This window comes from Schistocerca serialis, chromosome 3 (genome assembly GCF_023864345.2).
Source record: "Schistocerca serialis cubense isolate TAMUIC-IGC-003099 chromosome 3, iqSchSeri2.2, whole genome shotgun sequence".
NCBI lineage: Eukaryota > Metazoa > Arthropoda > Insecta > Orthoptera > Acrididae > Schistocerca > Schistocerca serialis.
In genome coordinates, this window is record NC_064640.1 from 11,800,998 (window position 1) to 11,824,916 (window position 23,919).

Genomic DNA, 23,919 nt, shown 5'->3' on the forward strand with positions numbered 1-23,919 from the left:
GGAATTCACGATTTCCCTTCCAATGGTCCTCGTCTTCAACCCTTTCTAAAAATGCTGGCAAACTTCTGTGATTACTTCCTACATATCTTTTTGAATCCTCAGGGAGTTTTTTCCAAAGTTCCCATACAATTTCGGATTCATTTCGCCTCAATTTTAAATAAACCAGCTTTCGATACCGTGCTTCACAAAAATCTTTCATTGAATTTCTTCCCCTGACGTCATACATCCTATCCATAATAAATTCCCTCCGTAGGTAATCCTGTTTCTGCTCTGACCAATATTCTTCAATGAAATTTTGTTCGAATTCATCTGATTTGTGTCTAAATTTAACCCCCATCTGAGTGTCACCACAGTTTACGTGTTTACCGTTTCAGCACGTCTGGAACAAAGACTGCTGGCGCCGATGGACTTCATTGTCCTCATGATCCTGAGAATACTTCTGGACCGAGCCGTGCTGGGCACAGCTGTCTGGCACTGGATGGCCGGTGGTCTAGGCATATTGTTTTCATAGCTGGTCAAATGGCAAGTTCAGTGCCCTCAGCTGAATAGCAGAGGCATGACTGGTCGATTTAAACTGAGGCTAGTTGATGTCATAAAGCCCTGCTCGAAATTGGTGGGAAAGGTCGCTATTGGCGCTAATGATGTTCTGAGACAGTGTGGGGAAACTTTGGAATCAGCATTGAATGCTGATTCGCGGTTTTCGAGGGTAGTAGGGAGCTGAGCAATGTTGGCTTTGCTCTTGCATAGTGCTGGCGCAGGGCAATTCGGGATCTGATCTTCATTGGAGTCGGATGGTCTTGCGACTTAGTCGCACTTTTTCGGCAGAACTTAGAATTCTTGGACAGCCTTCGAGGCCAGGGGTTGAAACGGAGTAGCTGCGCAGCAGAAGTCGGTGCCTGCATCATCAGAACGCTGCCTACCGACTACCTGCTACAGATTTCAGGATTGGTAAAGTATTTTGCGGCTCCGGCATTGTAGGACCTATCAATTTTATGCAGAAGTCCTCAACAGCACGCACGCTTGCTTTGCTACAAGTACACCTTGCTTGTTTCTCCATGTGATCCCATATGAGCTCTCACTACTAATTGCGATACTGCAACATAGTCGGGAGAGGAATATTTGATTCATTAGGACCTCCGGTCATTATCATCATAGAGAGTAGGAGGCCCTTGTTCTCGAGCCAACTCTTATTCTCATAATAGTTCAGTATACCCTATCCTTTAACCTACTGTTTGTGTCAATATCATGTGCCTTTATGTTCTGATGTATAATAAATCTCATTGTAATATTTAATCTGCATATCATTTTGTAGATATATGCAGAATCCCATTTCCTGTTGTTTATTATCATAACGTTAACCTTTTTTTGCCCTGAGGAGATTACGATTTTTATTAAATTATTGTGACTGTGCACTCCTTATTTTACCAACTAGCAGGTTCCACTATCATTTTCTTTTGTTACATTGTGCGTATAATTAATTAGGTGGTAGGTAAGGATGGGGTCGAATGCGTGTCTTGTTCTCATGCAAAATTCGTCAGAATTAAAGAGGTACAAACTCTTCTCCACCCCGGCACCTCACATACTTACATTTGTGCTCTAGCCATTTTGTACTTCCTGTCGATCTCTTTTTGAGGCGACATAAAAGTTTTCGGGGTTTGGTACCGCGTCATAATGTAAAAACTACTGTTGCTATAGAAAAGCCAACGTTTCGGCCACGATTGCAGCGGCCTTCTTCTGGGTCTAACTGTTTTTTACATTATGACGCGGTACCAAACCCAGAAAACTTTTATGTCGACTGACTCTGGCCGCGGAAGCCTACGCAATTTTTCATTTATTGCATTTTTTATGTTTTCTCCTTTCATCAATTAAATTCAATATCTCTTCTGTTATCCAAGGATTTCTACTAGCCCTCATCTGAACTGAGGTAAATATGACAAGAATATGGATGAATGATGGTACTTACATACTTGTCTAAGTGTACAAAAATCATTCCAACCTGCGACAGGTGCGACTGATATCTAATGGTCCACACTATACATATCTGCTACCCCATTATTGTGAAACATGAGTTTAAATGTATAGGTCATCACCTTTGGATGCTTGGAGACGCTCCACAATGCTGCACACCCTTCCAGTTTCCATACGTTACGATGTGTTCCACATTTTTATCAATAAGAAACACAACCTCTGTCTTTTATTTCAATCATCCTGGGTGTTGTGGGAGCAGCTTAATTTACACCCTGCAATGTTGAGCTGTCTGTGAAAGACGATGGAACGAAACGTGTTAATGCTGGTTTAGCACTTGACGCAGACCTCAAAGTCATGGTGAAAAAACAAAATGTATGGCGGTGTACAAAACTGTAATCATACACTGCTTGGATTTGTTACAGCAGAAAAACAATGTATCAAACTGCTTGTGAAAGAACAACATAGGAACACTCTCTTCTGATTGATAGCCTGTGGGTCGTGATCGTTCTACTGTATGGGCAACAAAACTTTACACAGGTCTGTGCAAGCGACTTCGATCACCGGCCACCTGCTCCAATGGACCAGCACATGTATATTTTATTGGATCGACACATATGCTCGACGTCAACATGCAGACGGTATTTGTTTTCGATATATCGGAAGAGAGGAATGTGGGAATATCATATCGAGTTCTCTACTGGGTGACGTAGCAAAGTTTTTATAGTTCGTAGTTTTACTCCATCTGATGTTATAAAAATAACGAGGAGACAGAGAGAGAGAGAGAGAGAGAGAGAGAGAGAGAGAGAGAGAGAGGCTGTTCTGTCGAAATAGTCTCTGACACCATTACATGGCGTATTTCTAATATAGTAATCATACGAATTCTTCTAAGTGTTGGGGGCAAACATATTACAATCTCTCACATATGTCTAGTGAAGTGACTGCAATGAGGAATTTAGAAACTAACAGAAAGATTTTTACCAAGAGGCAGCCAACAGCAGAAGTTCTGTCTTTTGTTTTCTCGATAAATACGAGACTACATTCATCTGTGAAGTAAGTGTGCCTACAAATGGATGGAGTGACATCTTAATAGGTACACTAGATTTACATTTACTTCTTTATGCTCACTTTGCAAAGTATCTTACGGCGTGTGGATAAGAGTACCCTGTACCACTACTAGTCATTCCGTTTCGTATTCTACTCGCAAGTAGAGCAAAGGAAAGAGACTCCCTATATGCCTCCTTGTGAGCGCTAATTTCTCGTATCTTATCTTTGTCATTCTTATGTGCAATGTATGTTGGGAGGGGTAGAATCCTTCGGTGGCCAGCTTCAAATGTCGTTTGTCAATAGTGTTTCTCGAATAGAACATCGTCTTCCCTCCAGGTATTCTCATTTCAGCAACATGGCGAGTGTAATCCGACAACTGGAAAAAAATTACTCACCATAGAAAATGACTCACATGATCAGTATAACTAATTATCCTATCAATGTGACGTCAATGACGTGCCACCGGGCAGGTGAGAGCGAGGGCTAGAGAACCATGGATATGATTCGGGATTTTCAGCGGTAGTCAGGAGTTTTTTCGTTGTGGAGAGCTCGTATAACGAAATTTCAATCTCCACCTACACAGGAACAGATGACCATGAAAGGGTCCTGTAGCCACCTTTCATTAGTCCGGTAGCCCATTTTCATTACCATTTCTCTTTCTTTTCCTCGTTTCTCTATTGTCTTTACTCTCATAGTAGTGTGATTGAATGGATGTGGTTGTGTGTCACGTTGCTAGACGGTGGCGTAGTCTGCTGCAGAAAGTCTGCGGTAGTCGCACAGATTCAGCAGCAGTTGCACAGAATAGCCAACTCTCGTAGTGGTCAAGTCGGCAAAGAGGTTTTCGCTACTTGTGAGAAATCCACCTGCGTTAGGTTGGTCGCGGAAATGGCATCTTTGGGTTTTCCGGGCCATGCGGAGCGTGGAAGAGGCTGGAGGAGCGGAAGGCAGTCTGCCGCCGGTACGGGAAGCGTCCACAGCTGTGCTCCAGTCGAAGAAGGGTGAGTTAGACTGACCGCGTGGCGCGTTGTTACTTGGCGAGGGGAGAGCTGTTAGCCTTTGGTCTCGCTTTTCAAATCTGGAAGATTGCTTTGCCTTGTCGCAGCAAGGAATGCAAAACTTTGGCAGATTTTTCTTTTAGCAAATTTCTGTAGCAGACTTGGATCCGCCGGAAGAGCGCCACACAAAGGTGTCGATAAGAAGTGAGCACTCGCTTCTGTATGAATGTCTGTTTGCCTTCAGCTGTGCCTGCATAAGCTTTCACCTTTCTAAATATTTAGAGCCTTGCCTTATCGTAAATTTTCCTTGCTTTATGTGTCTTTCGTCCGTGGGGAGCCAACCACGTGGTAGAACATTATAGTTGTTGGGCTACCGGCATCACTAACTGTCCGACCGCATGTTTGTTTTAGATAATGTTAACATGATTGTGTGATGTGATATTGTTGGAATTTGGCACTATAACTAGAAATTGTGTCTCCACAAACCACGTGTTATCAGGAATCGTGTACATGCCTCACATCCTTATCTTAGGAATAAATGATTTTATCTACAATTTTCTCTTGTGTTTCGAGATTACGTTTCTGCGCCTAAGCCACTCACCTCGTAGCTTTCCCGTTAGCACATCCAATGCATTTCCTTATGCACAGGTCCAGTGATTAGTCTCCCCTTGTATTTTATAACAAATGCTGTAGATTAAGTCTTATTTTCAGGTGTGTTGCTGGGAGCTGATCTTCTGCACAGTGTTCTTGCATGTGCTATTTTATTTTAAATGTTTGATTGTCGTGAACAGTGCACGGGGAACGCTATTAATTACATCGTATCCCCTATGAGCGACAGAACAACGTATGCAAGTTTGTGAGTTTTTGGTCTGTGATCAAATTAATTTATTTTCCGACTCGACCAAATCTTTGATTAGTTGTATGGTTTGAGTCGGTGGCGACCCTATTCTTCTCACGTTGATTTCATAAGCAATAACTACACTCCTGGAAATTGAAATAAGAACACCGTGAATTCATTGTCCCAGGAAGGGGAAACTTTATTGACACATTCCTGGGGTCAGAAACATCACATGATCACACTGACAGAACCACAGGCCATAGACACAGGCTACAGAGCATGCACAATGTCGGCACTAGTACAGTGTATATCCATCTTTCGCAGCAATGCAGGCTGCTATTCTGCCATGGAGACGATCGTAGAGATGCTGGATGTAGTCCTGTGGAACGGCTTGCCATGCCATTTCCACCTGGCGCCTCAGTTGGACCAGCGTTTGTGCTGGACGTGCAGACCGCGTGAGACGACGCTTCATCCAGTACCAAACATGCTCAATGGGGGACAGATCCGGAGATCTTGCTGGCCAGGGTAGTTGACTTACACCTTCTAGAGCACGTTGGGTGGCACGGGATACATGCGGACGTGCATTGTCCTGTTGGAACAGCAAGTTCCCTTGCCGGTCTAGGAATGGTAGAACGATGGGTTCGATGACGGTTTGGATGTACTGTGCACTATTCAGTGTCCCCTCGACGATCACCAGTGGTGTACGGCCAGTGTAGGAGATCGCTCCCCACACCATGATGCCGGGTGTTGGCCCTGTGTGCCTCGGTCGTATGCAGTCCTGATTGTGGCGCTCACCTGCACGGCGCCAAACACGCATACGACCATCATTGGCACCAAGGCAGAAGCGACTCTCATCGCTGAAGACGACACGTCTCCATTCGTCCCTCCATTCACGCCTGTCGCGACACCACTGGAGGCGGGCTGCACGATGTTGGGGCGTGAGCGAAAGACGGCCTAACGGTGTGCGGGACCGTAGCCCAGCTTCATGGAGACGGTTGCGAATGGTCCTCGCCGATACCCCAGGAGCAACAGTGTCCCTAATTTGCTGGGAAGTGGCGGTGCGGTCCCCTACGGCACTGCGTAGGATCCTACGGTCTTGGCGTGCATCCGTGTGTCGCTGCGGTCCGGTCCCAGGTCGACGGGCACGTGCACCTTCCGCCGACCACTGGCGACAACATCGATGTACTGTGGAGACCTCACGCCCCACGTGTTGAGCAATTCGGCGGTACGTCCACCCGGCCTCCCGCATGCCCACTATACGCCCTCGCTCAAAGTCCGTCAACTGCACATACGGTTCACGTCCACGCTGTCGCGGCATGCTACCAGTGTTAAAGACTGCGATGGAGCTCCGTATGCCACGGCAAACTGGCTGACACTGACGGCGGCGGTGCACAAATGCTGCGCAGCTAGCGCCATTCGACGGCCAACACCGCGGTTCCTGGTGTGTCCGCTGTGCCGTGCGTGTGATCATTGCTTGTACAGCCCTCTCGCAGTGTCCGGAGCAAGTATGGTGGGTCTGACACACCGGTGTCAATATGTTCTTTTTTCCATTTCCAGGAGTGTATTTCCATTCCAAATAATAAGGAATAACCCGCAGTAACCGGTTTGTTACAACCATGGTAATAAAATCAGCTCTATTATCGACTTTAAATTGTGATATGTACCGTAAACCCGATATTTACAACTTCTCTGTGCTGCTACCTTAAGAATCTTTATATGTGATGAACCACATAAGAGAGTTCGAAAGTGAGAAAGCATCCTGTAACAGAGGTTCTTAGCACACCATCATGAGGCAAAAATGAGTTAAAAGTCTAGTCCTGTGATGCAGGATGTAACAGATATTAAACTGATCGTAACAGGTATTTTTAGCTGATGAGAGAATGTTTTGAATAAATATAACCTATACCATACTGTTAAAGGATACTTTAGCGATGTGAAAAAGCGTGTATGCCTTGATTTCTTCTGTTCACAAAAATAACTCGTATAAAAGTGAGAAATCTACATATCGGGTGAGAAATTCAATGTGTGTGATCAACAACATCCCTGTCTCGGCTCGGGTAAAGTGATTTTTTAAATTGGGGGTCTATGTTGGTGTGGTGTTGGTTAGAACTAGAGTATACATCCAAGATGCACCTGCAGCCAGTGACTGACCAGATGTGGAGGCTTAGCCTTGCATGACCAGCGGGTACAAAGGACGGATTGGTGGTACCAGCTAGTCGGCTCTTGCGTACGGGCGCAGGGACTACCAAAGTAACCCGTATGCCGGGTCAGCAGCGACAGAAGTGGACATGTGTGTTGCGAGAGAAGATTCAATATGACAGGTGTTTGTGCTTCAGGATTATTTCACCCACGTAAATTGATTGGTTGACTGCTTGGCTACAGTTTCTCTGACCTCTGAGTGCTCGGAAGGGCCAGCATGTGGATGCCAGAGAAGGGCGTGCAGCTATTGATGATGCATGCGCGGGTCTCCCCCGACCTACGCCTGCCCTACGAAGCGATGTTTCGGCGATCGCGAGTGTCTGTGTGATCGGTGGGATTTTTTCAAAAGTTATATTAAGTGGAAACGTTGTGGTGGAAAACAACGTTCGTGCTGTCAAACATCGGTGCATACAAGACCTCAAATATATTTGGAGCTACGATCTATTTGTGGCGGAAATTTAGTTACTCGATTTGTGTAATGACTGTGTGTGATACTCAAACATTGAAAATATGTTTTTATTATGAAAGAGGTTCATTGTAAGGTGGTGGTGAGTGTATTAAGCGATCTATTTGACTACTGTGAGTTGTTAAATAATTAATTTGATATGGTAGTGCAAATCGACTATTTTATCGAAATTGTGTCAGCTCTCCCTTTGTCCCCAGCGTCAGGCAAAAGGAATAGAGTATTCTGAAGAGAGATGAAAACCTCCATGTGTGGGTCTGGAGACGTTGGTTCTCATACAAACAGGAAGTAGCCACTTGAAAGATACAGAGACAGGGACCAGGTCTGGGATTTCCTGATCAACAGGCCGACACCACTTGATGCTATTTTCTGGGCTGTGAGATCAAAGTGGGTTGACATCTGGTCCGTGTATCATGATCTGTAATTAGGACATTGGGCAGTTTTTGACCTCCGTGGCAGTGTCCAGACGGCAGGCAGGCACGGGAGGGGGGGGGGGGGGGGGGGGGGGACCAAACGGTGGCTACTCTACCACACTTTATTCCATACCTTGGTGTTTACTGTTACTATATCACCAGAAGTGGGATATGGATGCAGACATGAGATCTACCCAAGTGTGGGAGCTCTGTCTTTGTCTCTGTTTAAATAAAGAATATGCATCAAAATATTTTTGACACTGATTTGACTTCAGTGTCATGAAAAACCTTCTCTCTGGCACGGCACAGACTAAGTCTTTTTCCCAGAAATGTTTTTATAGGAGGGATGGAGAAGGTGCGGGTGAGTAGAGGGGCGGGGGGGGGGGGGGATGTCCTCTTGTGGTGGCGTTCTGCACTAGCCCAGTCGATCCCTGCATGTCAAGGTGAGCAGACACACAAAATTTTTTTCCGAGACAGCACCTCCAATCTGCATCAGTGTAATAATGTGATTAGGACATGTAGTTGCTGCATGTGAGCTTTTATCGCCAAATAAAAGAGAGATCGAATGCCTGTGAATTGAATTTTATAAATAAACAGTATGTCCTCTGCTATGTAATTGACATTGATTTCAGTCTCGTTTTTCATATTGGGTGCATTGTTCTGCCACCTACTTCCAGATACTCCAAATGATTGACCTCAGTAGTCATTAGACATCATGAGAGAACAGAATGGAGCGCTACGCGTAACTCATGGACTTCAAACGTGGTCAGGTGATTAGGTGTCACTTGTGTCATACGTCTGTACGCGAGATTTCCACACTCCTAAACATCCCTAGGTCCACTGTTTTCGATGTGATAGTGAAGTGGAAACGTGGAGGGACACGTACAGTACATAAGTGTACAGGCGGACCTCGTCTGTTGACTGACAGAGACTGCCGACAGTTGAAGAGGGCCGTAATGTGTAATAGGCAGACATCGATCCAGACCATCACACAGGAAATCCAATCTGCATCAGGATCCACTGCAAGTACTATGCTAGTTAGGCGGGAGGTGAGAAAACTTGGATTTCATGGCCGAGCAGCGGCTTGTAAAGTCACACATCACGCCAGTAAATGCTAAACGACGCCTCGCTTTGCGTAAGGAGCCTAAACATTGCACTATTGAACAGTGGGAAAACTTTGTGTGGAGTGACAAATCACGGTACACAATGTGGTCATCCGATGGCAGGGTGTGAGTATGGTGAATAACCGTTGAACATCATCTGCCAGTGTGTGTAGTGCCAACAGTAAGCTTCAGAGGCGGTGGTGTAATGGTGTGGTCGTGTTTTTCATGGAGGGGGCTCGCACCCCTTGTTGTTTTGCGTGGCAAGATGACGCACAGGCCTACATTGAAGTTTTAAGCATCTTCTTGCTTGCCACTGTTGAAGAGCAATTTGAGGATGGCCATTGCATCTTTCAACTCGATCGTGTATCTATTCATAATGTTCGGCCTGTGGCGGAGTGGTTACAATAATAACATCCCTGTAATGGACTGGCCTACACAGAGTCCTGACCTGAATCCTATAGAACACCTTTCGGATGTTTTGGAACGCCTACTTAGTGCCAGACTTCACCGACCGACATCGATACCTCTCCTCAGTGCAGCACTTCTTGAAGAATGGCCTACCATTCCTCAAGAAGCCTTCCAGCAACTGACTGAACATGTGCCTGCGAGTGGAAGCTGTCATCAAAGCTAAGGGTGGACTTATATTACCGATGGAGGGCGCCACGAACTTGTAAGTCATTTTCGGCCAGGTGGCCGGATACTTTTGATCACATAGTGTATGTGGTCTAGCACAAACGTTAATTAGCATTCAACATAGAGGGGCTATTTCGAAGGGAAGTATGTACAAAATGCATTCAGCGTTGTAGACACAAAATGTTTAGTGAAGTGATGTATTTTAAAGCTATAAAACGTTTGCGTTATTATTCTGAAACACTGTTTTGTGGAGTAAGATTTCCTTTATTTTGGACATAATAATTCCTTTGTGATGAAGTGATGATAAGTAAATGCTGTTTGTATTTAAGGAATTAACAGTTTTTTCGTTTCTATCAATGAACAATTGTTTTTACTGACCAAATAAATAAATTTTTAGATAAAATTTATTTCTTTTTGTAGAAATATAATTTAAAATATATAGACGAACGTGAAATGACATTGGAGTTACAGAACTGGAGTACAGAAAACAGAGAAACATAAGGCCAGATTTTAAGAAAACTGGTCTCTGGCCAGATTTGTGCCGAAATTTGTTAAATCTTCTACATCAGCATTAAGACCAAAATTGCATGCCAGAAGATGGTGTAGAATTATCTTAATCCCAGAGTGAATTTAGAGATATCGACAAAACTGAAAGAAGTAAGACTAGTGAAGAAGCAGTTACAGAAGACATTCACGAAGACACTGAAGACCTCCAAGAAACCGAAGGAAACCTTCGAGGTCATTGTAATGTAGATGAAAATATGGTTAGCATTCAAGTGAATACGAGACAGATAGAAAAAAGTAAGTAGACTGTTTATTATTTCAAAATCGCCATAACTGTTAATATACACTCCTGGAAATTGAAATAAGAACACCGTGAATTCATTGTCCCAGGAAGGGGAAACTTTATTGACACATTCCTGGGGTCAGATACATCACATGATCACACTGACAGAACCACAGGCACATAGACACAGGCAACAGAGCATGCACAATGTCGGCACTAGTACAGTGTATATCCACCTTTCGCAGCAATGCAGGCTGCTATTCTGCCATGGAGACGATCGTAGAGATGCTGGATGTAGTCCTGTGGAACGGCTTGCCATGCCATTTCCACCTGGCGCCTCAGTTGGACCAGCGTTCGTGCTGGACGTGCAGACCGCGTGAGACGACGCTTCATCCAGTCCCAAACATGCTCAATGGGGGACAGATCCGGAGATCTTGCTGGCCAGGGTAGTTGACTTACACCTTCTAGAGCACGTTGGGTGGCACGGGATACATGCGGGCGTGCATTGTCCTGTTGGAACAGCAAGTTCCCTTGCCGGTCTAGGAATGGTAGAACGATGGGTTCGATGACGGTTTGGATGTACCGTGCACTATTCAGTGTCCCCTCGACGATCACCAGTGGTGTACGGCCAGTGTAGGAGATCGCTCCCCACACCATGATGCCGGGTGTTGGCCCTGTGTGCCTCGGTCGTATGCAGTCCTGATTGTGGCGCTCACCTGCACGGCGCCAAACACGCATACGACCATCATTGGCACCAAGGCAGAAGCGACTCTCATCGCTGAAGACGACATGTCTCCATTCATCCCTCCATTCACGCCTGTCGCGACACCACTGGAGGCGGGCTGCACGATGTTGGGGCGTAAGCGGAAGACGGCCTAACGGTGTGCGGGACCGTAGCCCAGCTTCATGGAGACGGTTGCGAATGGTCCTCGCCGATACCCCAGGAGCAACAGTGTCCCTAATTTGCTGGGAAGTGGCGGTGCGGTCCCCTACGGCACTGCGTAGGATCCTACGGTCTTGGCGTGCATCCGTGCGTCGCTGCGGTCCGGTCCCAGGTCGACGGGCACGTGCACCTTCCGCCGACCACTGGCGACAACATCGATGTACTGTGGAGACCTCATGCCCCACGTGTTGAGCAATTCGGCGGTACGTCCACCCGGCCTCCCGCATGCCCACTATACGCCCTCGCTCAAAGTCCGTCAACTGCACATACGGTTCACGTCCACGCTGTCGCGGCATGCTTCCAGTGTTAAAGACTGCGATGGAGCTCTGTATGCCACGGCAAACTGGCTGACACTGACGGCGGCGGTGCACAAATGCTGCGCAGCTAGCGCCATTCGACGGCCAACACCGCGGTTCCTGGTGTGTCCGCTGTGCCGTGCGTGTGATCATTGCTTGTACAGCCCTCTCGCAGTGTCCGGAGCAAGTATGGTGGGTCTGACACACCGGTGTCAATGTGTTCTTTTTTCCATTTCCAGGAGTGTATATATATCCTACTGTGGGATAAGTTGGTCAAAGCCTTCATGGGTAAATGTTTGTGGTTGTCTATAGAACCATGATTGTTCCCAGGTGTGCACCTCTTCGTCTGAGCCATATCAATAGCCACAAACATCTTTCTACAGGGCTCCAAATATATGGAAATTGCATGGGGAGAGACAGTGACTGTATGGAGTTTTTTTAAGGGCATCACAGCGAAACTTCTATAGCATAGTCAAAACACACTAGGCAATATGTGGGCTAATGTGTAAGAGCTCCCCAACAGAACTTCTGCAGCGTAGTCGAAACATGGGCCTGAATATTGGATCGTCGTTTCGACTACACTGCAGCAGTTTTGCTGGTGTGATGTTACTACCCAGTTTTAAGCGAAATTTGTAAGGAAGCTGCCGTGGATCGCTGCAGTAGTAACCGCAGGCCAGTAAGTGCAGTGTGACGACATAAGGGTCAGAATAACGTGCATGTAAAAGAATTATGAGACATGCTAGCTGTTCTTGGCAAAACGTGCACTGCACAGTGGTAAAACCAAAGTGTGCAGGGAAGTGTCACCACACAAGTTTAAGACTCATGCCTATGTGACTGCAGCTGGGTAATAATGCAACAAATGCATCTCAGAGCCATATAAATAGGTGTGAATTTTGCGGCAGATCCATTCAGAGTCCGGCAGCACCGCCACGACACCTGGTCTATGCTAGATGATGAGATGACTGAGCACCGCCAGCTGTAGACATGGGTTTGAGATCGGGTCTGGCCAATTGCTTCATGCACTGAGTCTCCTTGTGAGAGTTGGTGACACAGCGCTGCTGGCCTGCTGTCCACAGCTGCCATCTGCAGCTGCTGTCGCCAGCTCTGCAGTGGACGTGGGCAGGGCCTGAGATGCTGGGTGTCGTCACTCCACCTCAGAACCACAAACTGGAAAGCGCTGAGGTCGTTGCCTGCTCTCAGGCCACTGGCCATTGCTCAGCCCAACATCAGCAATGCACGGCACCTATGTGTGTGTCTCTTTGTTGGGATGGAAGTCAGCTGCCTGTGAGCCAAAGCTGGCTGGAGTCTCTAGAGTGGGGTATGTCTATATCACAGTGCTAATGGTGCGAAGTTTATTTAAAGTTGAATAAAACATTTCTCTCGATGACTAGTGCGTCACTGGGCCCAAAGGCCTGTCACTCCACCACTCACCCTACTGAGTGCAGTCTGCACTCTACAGATAAAGATATTTCTGAAAATGGAATCCTTTCAGAAATTCCATGTCTCAGAAGATTTCTGCAAGCTGCCAAAATACTGAAAGAAAAGCCTGTTGGTCTGACATCTTAAAATTTTTTACAGTTCATCACTGAACAGGAATTTTCTGGACTGTTTCCAATCTCTCTGTGGCGTTGTGATTTTCCTTAACTTAGCGCGTAATGGCTTACACTACACTCGTTCGTCCTCTGTTAGAATATTGCTGCGCGGTGTGGGATCCTTACCAGGCTGGATTGACGGAGGACATCGAAAGGGTGCAATAAAAGGGCAGCTCGTTTTGTATTATCACGTAATAGGGGAGGGAGTGTGGCAGATATGATACGCGAGTTGGGATGGAAGTCATTAAATCAAAGACGTTTTTCGTCGCGGCGAGATCTATTTACGAAATTTCAGTCACCAAGATTCTCTTCCAAATGCGAAAATATTTTGTTGAGCCCCACCTACATAGGTAGCAACGATCATCAAAATAAAATAAGAGAAATCAGAGCTCGAACAGAAAGGTTTAGGTGTTCGATTTTCCCGCGCTCTGTTCGGGAGTGGAATGGTAGAGAGATAGTATGATTGTGGTTCGATGAACCCTCTGCCAAGCACTTAAATGTGAATTGCGGAGTAATCATGTAGATGTAGATGTAGATGAAAGTTGGTGGTAATAATATATGCTCTACATCCTCAGCGAAGATCGGATTTCGGAATTTAATGAGCAGCCCTTTCCGTTTAGCACGCTGTATATCTGCAAGTGTATCGCACTTTAAACTTTCTATGAGATTTGTAATGCTCTCGCGATTGCTAAATGTACCAGTTACGAATCTTGTCACTCTTCTATGGACGTTCTCAGTCTCTTGAATGACACCCAACTGATCAGGGTCCCATACAGACGAACAATACTCTAAGACTGGACGAACTAACGTATTGTAAGCAATTTCCTTTGGTGAAGGACTGCATCGCTTCAGGATTCTACCAATATACCGCATTCTAGAGTTCGCCTTGCCCGTTACTTGCGTAATCCGATCGTTCCATTTGAGATCAGATACTTGACGGTTGTTACCGCTTCCAAAGACTGGGCATTTATTTTGTACTCGTACATTAATGGGGGTTTTTGCCTTGTTATACGCAGTAGGTTACACTCACTAGTATTGCGAGATAACTGCCAGTCATTACACCACGCATTTATTTTCTGCAAATCCTCATTGATTTGTTCACAACTTTCGTGTGATACTAGTTTCCTGTAGACTACAGCATCATCGGCAAACAGTCTAATGCCGCTGTCAATACCATCAACCAGATAGCCTACCCGTGAGGCCGAGCGGTTCTAGGCGCTTCAGTCTCGAACCGCGTGACTGCTACGGTCGCAGGTTCGAATCATGCCTCGGGCATGGATGTGTGTGATGTCCTTAGGTTAGTTAGGTTTAAGTAGTTCTATGTTCTACAGGACTGATGACCTTAGATGGTCCCATAGTGCTCAAAGCCATTTGAACCATGTGAACCAGATCGTTTATATAAATCGTAAAAAACAGTGGACCTATTACGCTGCCCTGGGGCACAACTGAAGTTATGCTTGTTTCTGTTGAAGTCATCCCATTCAGGACGATATACTGCTCTCTGTCTGTTACAAAACTTTCTATTCAACCGCATATATCATCGGATAGACCGTAAGCGTACACGTTTTGAGCAAGCGACAGTGCAAAACTGAGTCGAACGCCTTTCGGAAGTCGAGAAATATGACATCAGCCTGGGAGCCGGTATCTAGAGCCCGTTGTATATCATGCACAAAGAGGGCCAGCTGTGTCTCACGAGACTACAACATTTTATTTTGCTCCGTTTGAACGCCTAAATCATTTAAATATGACATTTATCAATATGTGATAATTAACTCATACTTAACTATCATTTTCAAGAAAAATGCACGTCTTCTGGTTTCTAATTACATATCACACGCAGAATTCTGGTTTTCATTGCAAATACACATTCTTAATTGGCTCTGAGCACTATGGGACTCAACTGCTGAGGTCATTAGTCCCCTAGAACTTAGAACTAGTTAAACCTAACTAACGTAAGGACATCACACACATCCATGCCCGAGGCAGGATTCGAACCTGCGACCGTAGCGGTCGCGCGGTTCCAGACTGCAGCGCCAGAACCGCGCGACCACTTTGGCCGGCACATTCTTAATTATAGATGTATTATAAAAAATTGTTACAGATTTTGAAGTTAAGAAAACATTACACAATTAAATTTTTTGCAGAAAACTGAAGACTCAAATACTCTTTGTTTGAATACGCTCACTGTTTTAAAGTAAAAATGTGGTCTCACATGAGTCAGAGTAATAGCGTCGTATAAACACGGAAAACAATTTTCACGGCGTCGAGCACACTGTACAAATGCTGCATTTTTATAGTTGTCGCCGTACCATTACTATCTGAACCAAAAAGAATTGATCTGGAGCCAAGTTAAGGGATCTGTCGCGAGAAATAACAAGGCATTTAATCCGGCAAACGTACTGGAACTAACGCACGAAACTTTGTGACACGCCCCTGCCGAACGATGACGAAATGCAGAACAGCATGTCATAAAAGTGGAGGAGGAGGAAATGTGGACTTTTTGGTGGCCTGGGATTACGTTTTTGATCGCCACATTATCAGCGTAGTAGTATTGAAATGTACTGCTTTCCTCGGAGTCCGATATGGAAGAAGCTCACAATTACCAGACGACTGACTGTAATACCTTGAGTGACTTCAATAATTAACTGCGTGGTGAAATCCTAGCAGTGAGCTTTTACGCCGCACATAGCTCATACGGAAAAATTACCCTTGTTAAAGTCAGAAATTTTCATCACTCTCGTTTTCCTTTTGATCACCTAAGAAGCGTATCGCCTGAGTTTTACCATTAGTTCCTTATGTTCGAAAATTAAGGATGTATTGTTCTCTGCTCGTCCCTTTTTACGTCTTTACTGCAACTGTTCACATCGCTGCAGATTAGTTGGACTAGGTGGCCAGTGCTGTCCAAGTTAAGTGCGCCGGTAAAGCTGTTGTCCCGTACTATCGGTGAGTGGATGTACGTTTATCGCACAGCACAAAACGTATCATCATTTCGTACTTGACTGTACTCGAGACAGATTGGCTTCTTTTCCAAATCCAATGAGGTTCCAGCAAACACGGAAGAATACATAGTGTAATGTTTACATGAGGTTTAATCTTAACAGAATATACTGTAGTCTTGCAGGCTTTCTAGAAAACATATCAAATATATTAAAATTTTTGAAAACAACTCTTTTAGATATCAAACCCACTTGAAAAGTACGCTGGTTTACTATAAACGTTAAGTTGATGATGCTCTCATTCAGTTTAGTGCTACAAAGAAAGAGGAAGATGCCTTCACTGGCTGATATGATAGACCGACAAATAGTAAGGATAAGGAATCAGTCTGCAATTTTTCAAAGACGCTATGGGAGGTATGGAGGCGTAGGTAGAAATCAAATACCAAAGACCTGGAATGGCACGAGAGACTGGAGAAATACAGGGGGAAATTACCCCAGTACAGAGTTGGGAAATGGGTAATGTTATCAAGCCCTTATATTACAAAGGGTAGAAAAAAGTTGGTGACAAGGTACCATGGTAGGTGATAGAGACAATGTCAACAGTCGGCATTAAGCTTCAGTTGCCAACTAGAACAACGATAGTTCATGTAAGACACCTACGTTCATTTCAAAGCACTCCACATTCATCGCCTTGGTTCGACATCGACAGAAAAGTGAAACGAGAAAAAACGTGAGAAAAATGGTGAGTATGAAGATGTGGATGACCTGTATGGAAAATGCCATATGGATTAAGGCCGAGGAAATACAGATTAATATTATGTGTAGCTTGTATTGTGTTGTAACGTAATTATGAAGTTAGGTAGCATAAGATGAGGAGGGCGCTATTATTGGGAGTAGCTTGGTGTTATGAGAAGTATGTATGGAATAAGTTTTGTGTGCCACAGTTACTGCAGACCTATGGTCTAGGGTTTATGAACAGTATACGTGTACGAATTATGTCAGGTGACGGCAGACCTTACTGAAGGGGGTAAGAGAGTAATTGAGGCTCCCTGGTCTCAGGGTACTGTGCGCCAGGGATGAGGATGAAGGGGACTCCAATCGTGGTAGTACTTCACCGAAGGTGGAATGGGGTCATTGCAAGATCAATAACTGCAAAGTGTGGTGCTTTCTACCAGACAGGAGGATGTGGTTTGCATCAGTCATCAATAGATGTTGAGATAAGTTTTCAATGCATGAGAGATTGGAAGTGAGGTGAGGAGATTGGAGGATGTATTTCCAGGGTCACCATACATTGTGGAGAGGAAAGGTATATTCAAAGACGTACAGGGGAGTACGATAGATTGTACAGTCAGTGACAAAATTCGCGAGACTTTTCGCCTCATCGTTATGCTGAACTGCACAGTTTTACTGCCTGTTAATACATTATAACATGCGAGGAGACGAAGTGCTACTAACGTATTGCCTGTAGGCGAGAAGTCTAAAACCTATCCGAATATTGTGAGACTGTTTTAGGTAATGTGGAGGACTATACTGCAACTGATTTATTTCTCTCTTATGTTTACCTGTTGTGTTCAATAAACCAACTAAAAAGCGCTATTTAGCATGCAGTTCTCTAATACAAATGAATTAAAACTTGTCATGATAACGTTAATGTTTTTTAATAAAATAAAGTATCACAAACTGTCACGAATTAGCAGGCTAATAAGTACTTTTGGCTTCGAAACAGGCTGTGTCTATGTACAGTCAACAGTCATACTGTATTAGCTTATAGGACTACCACAAACGTATGCAAATGTAGCAGTAGGGGATGATACGTAACAAAATCCAGTTAAAAAATCATTTAATATCACAATATTCTCATAAAAAAACTCTACCACTACAGAGTGAGAGAGAATGCTCATACCTAATGCAGTCATACTCGGACAATAGAAAACAGTCAGTTAAGGTAAATAATCAAATGTCAGAATGTCTCCCAGTTATAAAGGGCGTACCTCAAGGATCTGTTCTTGGACCTTCCTTTTCATTATTTATATAAATGATTTACCTGCAGTTGTATCATGTGATGCAGTGATATATGCTGATGACACAACACTCATCACATGTGATACCAATTTTGAAAATGTGCAACACAGCCTGGCAGTGGCAATGGAGAGGTGCATGACTTGGTTTCAGACAACTGTACTGTAGAAGAATGATAGTAAAACTGAAGCTATTGTATTCAATCTGAATGCTCCCAGTCATGATAACAAAACAGTAAAATTATTAGGATTTCATGAAGATCAAAAGCTCAGTGGCGAAACCCACACAGGGAAGATATGTGGCAAATTGGCACATGCCATATATCTGCTGTACAAGCTGAGGAGCAGTGCCAGTAATGAACTTCTGTTATATGCATATTTTGCATTCTTCCATTCGCAACTGAGTTATGGAATACTTTTATGGGGTAATTTGGTAGGCTCAAAATTAGTGTTTAAATGGCAAAAGAAAGCCATAAGGTGCATAGCAGAACTTAGCCCATATGAATCATGTTGAGATTATTTTAAGAAACTAAATATAATGACAGTGCCTGGCCTGTATATTTACAACTGCCTTGTCTTTTTTAAAGAGTATTTGAGTAAATTTGACTTAAGGAGAACAGTTCATGACCATAACATAAGAAGTTGACATACAATTAATATGCCATATGCTAGGCTTGCAAAGACACATATCAGCTACAAATATCTTGGTCCAGTCTACTTCAAAAAATTACCTGAAAATGCCTACACAGTGCCAGTAAATAAATTTAAAACTAGTCTTTTAAGGTGGATCAAAAGTAATACACTCTGCTCAAGAGTTCCTTGAGTATGTGACAAATGACCCACTTTCCTTATGAGAATGGTCTACCGGTTCAGGCGCTCAGCCCGGAACCACACGACTGCTACGGTCGCAGGTTCGAATCCTGCCTCGGTCATGGATGTGTGTGATGTCCTTAGGTTAGTTAGGTTTAAGTAGTTCTAAGTTCTAGGGGACTGATGACCTCAGATGTTAAGTCCCATAGTGCTCAGAGCCATTTGATGTGAACCTTATGAGAATGAACTATAAATTAACTGCAAACTATACGTATGCCACACTGTGCAACTATTTTATTACTGTTTCGTGTACTTATTGTTAAATATCTGTTTAATTATTTATTTGCCATTCACTGAACTATGTAGTTCATTTATCTTGTCATTGATCTATTAGGAAACTTCTTGTTGTTATTGACATTTGCACAAATATGTATCGTATCCATCTTGGATTATTATATTATAGTTAATAAAATTTGTCATGTCGAAGTTTATATTATTATTATTATTATTATGTTAACACTGATGACAGAAATTGCGTGTAAATATGCTTAATGGTGGAATAAAACATTTGTATTTGTATTTGCAGTTAGGACGATACAACTGACAGAATCAGAAAAAGCAAGCGCTACCAAGCGTGCAATTCAGGAAGTTTTTCAACCTTAGATCTACGGTGTACAGAATCAAGTTAGTGAGAAGTTGTCTTAGGATTTCTTTACTGATTGTCGCTCGGCTGGCTAGTGGCTCTTTCACAGAAGAGGTAGAAATCCTGTCTCTGGAGAGATTAGAACCGAAAACTAACGCACTGTTCTGCTTCAGAGGCAATACTCTACCACTAAACTAGCAAAAAACTGCGTCAAACAGCACTGTTGTATTGTACCAGTCATGGCTAAGACAGAGAATTTGTAACTCAAATGGCGAAAAGAACTGCAAGCTGCAGTTTCTGTTGAAATTAGTTTCCTGGACTCAAAACCATAAATTTTCTAACTCTGTGTCATCTCTTAAGTGGGAATAACTGAGACTAATTCAAATGACAAGGAAATATGGAGTGAATTTATCAGTATAATAATGAACCAAATGAGGAAGTAAATCGATGCCCACAGAGGTACCAATCACACTACATTGCTGGCAATTCTCCATTACACTAGCGACAGGCAGACTACGTTTGCTCAGCCGATGTTGATCTTGAGCTGGCTGGCAGCGGGTGAAGCTCGCCCATCGAAGACTGTGAGCGGAAATACCTACTGCAGGCCAATGAGTTTTATTTGCATTTCTGTAACTATGATTTGGGTCTACAGCATAGTTACGAATAATATCCACACCCGCCGTTCGCAATTCGAACAACGTAAAAGATAGGGAAAATTATTTCGGTGGTTCTCCTCTTCAACAGCTGTCATAGGCCTTTTTGTTTTTCTCCCATAAGAAAACTGCAAGCTAAAAATCTCATTCACTGGAAGTGATGCGCTTTTTTAGCATAACCAGATGCTATTGACGTTATGAGTAAATAACATTCATTTTAATATTATCTACTTGAAAGGAGTTTTCCTTATGAATGCTTGCACTGACATCCATAATAACACAAATGAAAGGACAACGTAGCGCTGATTGTGGATGTTCGCGTTTTGTAATTAAGGTTTCTATGCTGTGAATAACACATAGTTTGAAATCACAAAAGCAAACTGTGAAAGGGATGATGATGATGATGATGATGATGTATTGTTCGTGGGGCGCTCAACTGCGCGGCCACAGCGCCAATACAAAGTCCCAAATTTTACACAGTCCAATTTGTACACAATCCAGTCTAGCCACGGTCACGAATGACGATGAGGATGATGAAATAGTGTGGACAACACAAACACCCAGTCCCCAGGACAGTGTAAAGGAAATTATCGCAACGACCGAATAATAAGATTCTAAATCCATGAAGATAATCAAACAAGTGAATTATTGCAGTGCAAGTTCGAGCTTCTGATAACGTGAAAGGAGCAGCAGTTGTGATGAGAACCTGAAACAAAGAACAAAAAGCGCCGACAGTAATGTGTTAAATATGTCACTCTTAAGCAAAACTGTCATTAATTCCACAAAAAACAAAAGAGACGAAAAGTATCATCTGCTCATAACACTTAATATATAACTACTGGTAACTCCTTGTCAGGAACGGAGAAAAACACCTGACGAATGAGCTCCTCAACTTTTAGGCAATTTGCGACAGAGAGGAACAAAAGTAATAAGAATAGGTTAACCTAGGCGAGAATGGGACGGAATTTCTGTGTAGTATCTCTTAACAGGCTCATTTTGATTGTAGTTTATTTTTAGGTTGTTTCACATTAACGACTCCTCTATGCTATCACAGCATTCATATGTGAATTTTTGAGGTGTAATTATTATAACAGACTGCTATTTTAAGTTAAAAACAAGACACCCCACGAAGGAATTACCCAAATTGGCCGCAAATTAGATAAGATGTACATGTAGAGACAAGCAAGTGATTACAGTTTCAGAAAATTTGGATAATTTATTCAAGAGAAAGAGCTTCACAAACTGAGCAAGTCAGTAACCTGTTGGTCTGCCTCTGGCCCTTATGCAAGCTATTATTCGGCTTATCATTGATTGATAGCGTTGTTGGATGCCATTCTGAGGGACATTGCGCCAGATTCTGTCCAATTGGCGCGTTAGATCATCAGAATCCCGACCTGTTTGGAAGGCGCTGCCCATAAGGCACCAAACATGCAAAAGTCAGGTTGCTTGCTATCCCACTACTGACCACGGCGTCTCCAGACGCATCTTTGGCCTGGGATCTCATTTACTGGAGTAGAACTGTCTCCAGTCACGAGTTCCGTTTCGAACTAAACCCAATGACCAGCAAAAATGTATATAGACACACCCTGAACAATGTTGGGATACCAGGCAGACTGCCACCAGACATATGGTCCGACATGCAGGAGTGATGGTCTGGGGTGGCATTTCTTTTCGTATCAGGACCCCCTTGGTTGTCACTATTGGCACCCTTACAGCACATCGGTAAGTCGATTATATCGTACGCTCCGTTTTGTTCCCCTTCACGGCACGACAATGCCCACCAGCACGTGGCGAGAGTTTCAACTGCTTATCTTTGTGCTACGCAAACCCTACCTTGCCAGCACAGTCGCTGGATCTGAGGACGTTTGGAGCATCATTGGCAGGACCCTTGAACCAGCTAGGGATTCCGACGATCTAATGCGACAATTAGACAGAATTTGGCATGATATCTCTCACGAGGACACCCAGCAACTCTTTGAATCAATGTCAACCTGCATAACTGCTTGCATAAAGGCAGAGGTTAACCAACATGTGTTTGATTTGCTCAATTAGTGAAGCTCTTTATCTTGAATCAATCATCCAATTTTTCTGAAATTGTAATCATTGTTTGTCTGTACACATACATCACATCTACCGATTTCTGCTCCATTTGGCTAATTCCTTCGTGGTGCGTCTCCTCTTTTCCTTTTCTCTTTTTGAGTGTATTACGGCACTTGTGGCCAGATCTGACTCAGTGTACAACGCCAATTGTAATTTCATTTGGTCTTGAAGACAATTCGAAAGGCTTAATAATGCTTTCAACATAGTTACAGGACACGTCAACTCCTCTTTTGAGACAGTTGCTCATTAGCTCTTGCTTAACTAAAAAGTTGAGGCTCCCATAATTAGGATAAAACCAGGCATTGAGGCTAGACACCTCACTCCTTACGTCACTGTGAAGTACACTACTGGCCATTAAAATTGCTACACCAAGCAGAAATGCAGATGATAAACAGGTATTCACTGGACAAATATAATATACTAGAACTGACATGTGATTACATTTTCACGCAATTTGGGTGCATACATCCTGAGAAATCAGTACCCAGAACAACCACCTCTGGCCGTAATAACGGCCTTGATACGCCTGGGCATTGAGTCAAACAGAGCTTGGATGGCGTGTACAGGTACAGCTGCCCATGCAGCTTCAAACACGATACCACACAGTTCATCAAGAGTAGTGACTGGCGTATTGTGACGAGCCAGTTGCTCGGCCACCATTGACCAGATGTTTTCAATTGGTGAGAGATCTGGAGAATGTGCTGGCCAGGGCAGCAGTCGAACATTTTCTGTATCCAGAAAGGCCCACACAGCACCTGCAACATACGGTCGTGCATTATCCTGCTGAAATGTAGGGTTTCGCAGGGGTCACATGAAGGGTAGAGCCACGGGTCGTAACATATCTGAAATGTAACGTTCACTGTTCAAAATGCCGTCAATGCGAACAGGAGGCGACCGAGACGTGTAACAAATGGCACCCCATACCATCACGCCAGTGATACGCCAGTATGGCGATGACGAATACACGCTTCCAATGTGCGTTCACTGCGATGTCGCCAAACGCGGATGCGACCATCATAATGCTGTAAACAGAACCTGGATTCATCCGAAAAAATGACGTTTTGTCATTCGTGCACCCAGGTTCGCCGCTGAGTACACCATCGCAGGCGTTCCTGTCTGTGATGCAGCGTCAAAGGTAACCGCAGCCATGGTCTCCGAGCTGATAGTCCATGCTGCTGCAAACGTCGTCGAACTGTTCGTGCAGATGGTTGTTGTCTTGCGAACGTCCCCATCTGTTGACTCAGGGATCGAGACGTGGCTGTACGATCCGTTACAGCCATGCGGATAAGATGCCTGTCATCTCGACTGCTAGTGATACGAGGCCGTTGGGATCCAGCACGGCGTTCCGTATTATCCTCCTGAACCCACCGATTCCATATTCTGCTAACAGTAATTGGATCTCGACCAACGAGAGCAGCAATGTCGCAAAACGATAAACCGTAATCGCGATAGGCTACAATCCGACCTTTACCAAAGTCGGAAACG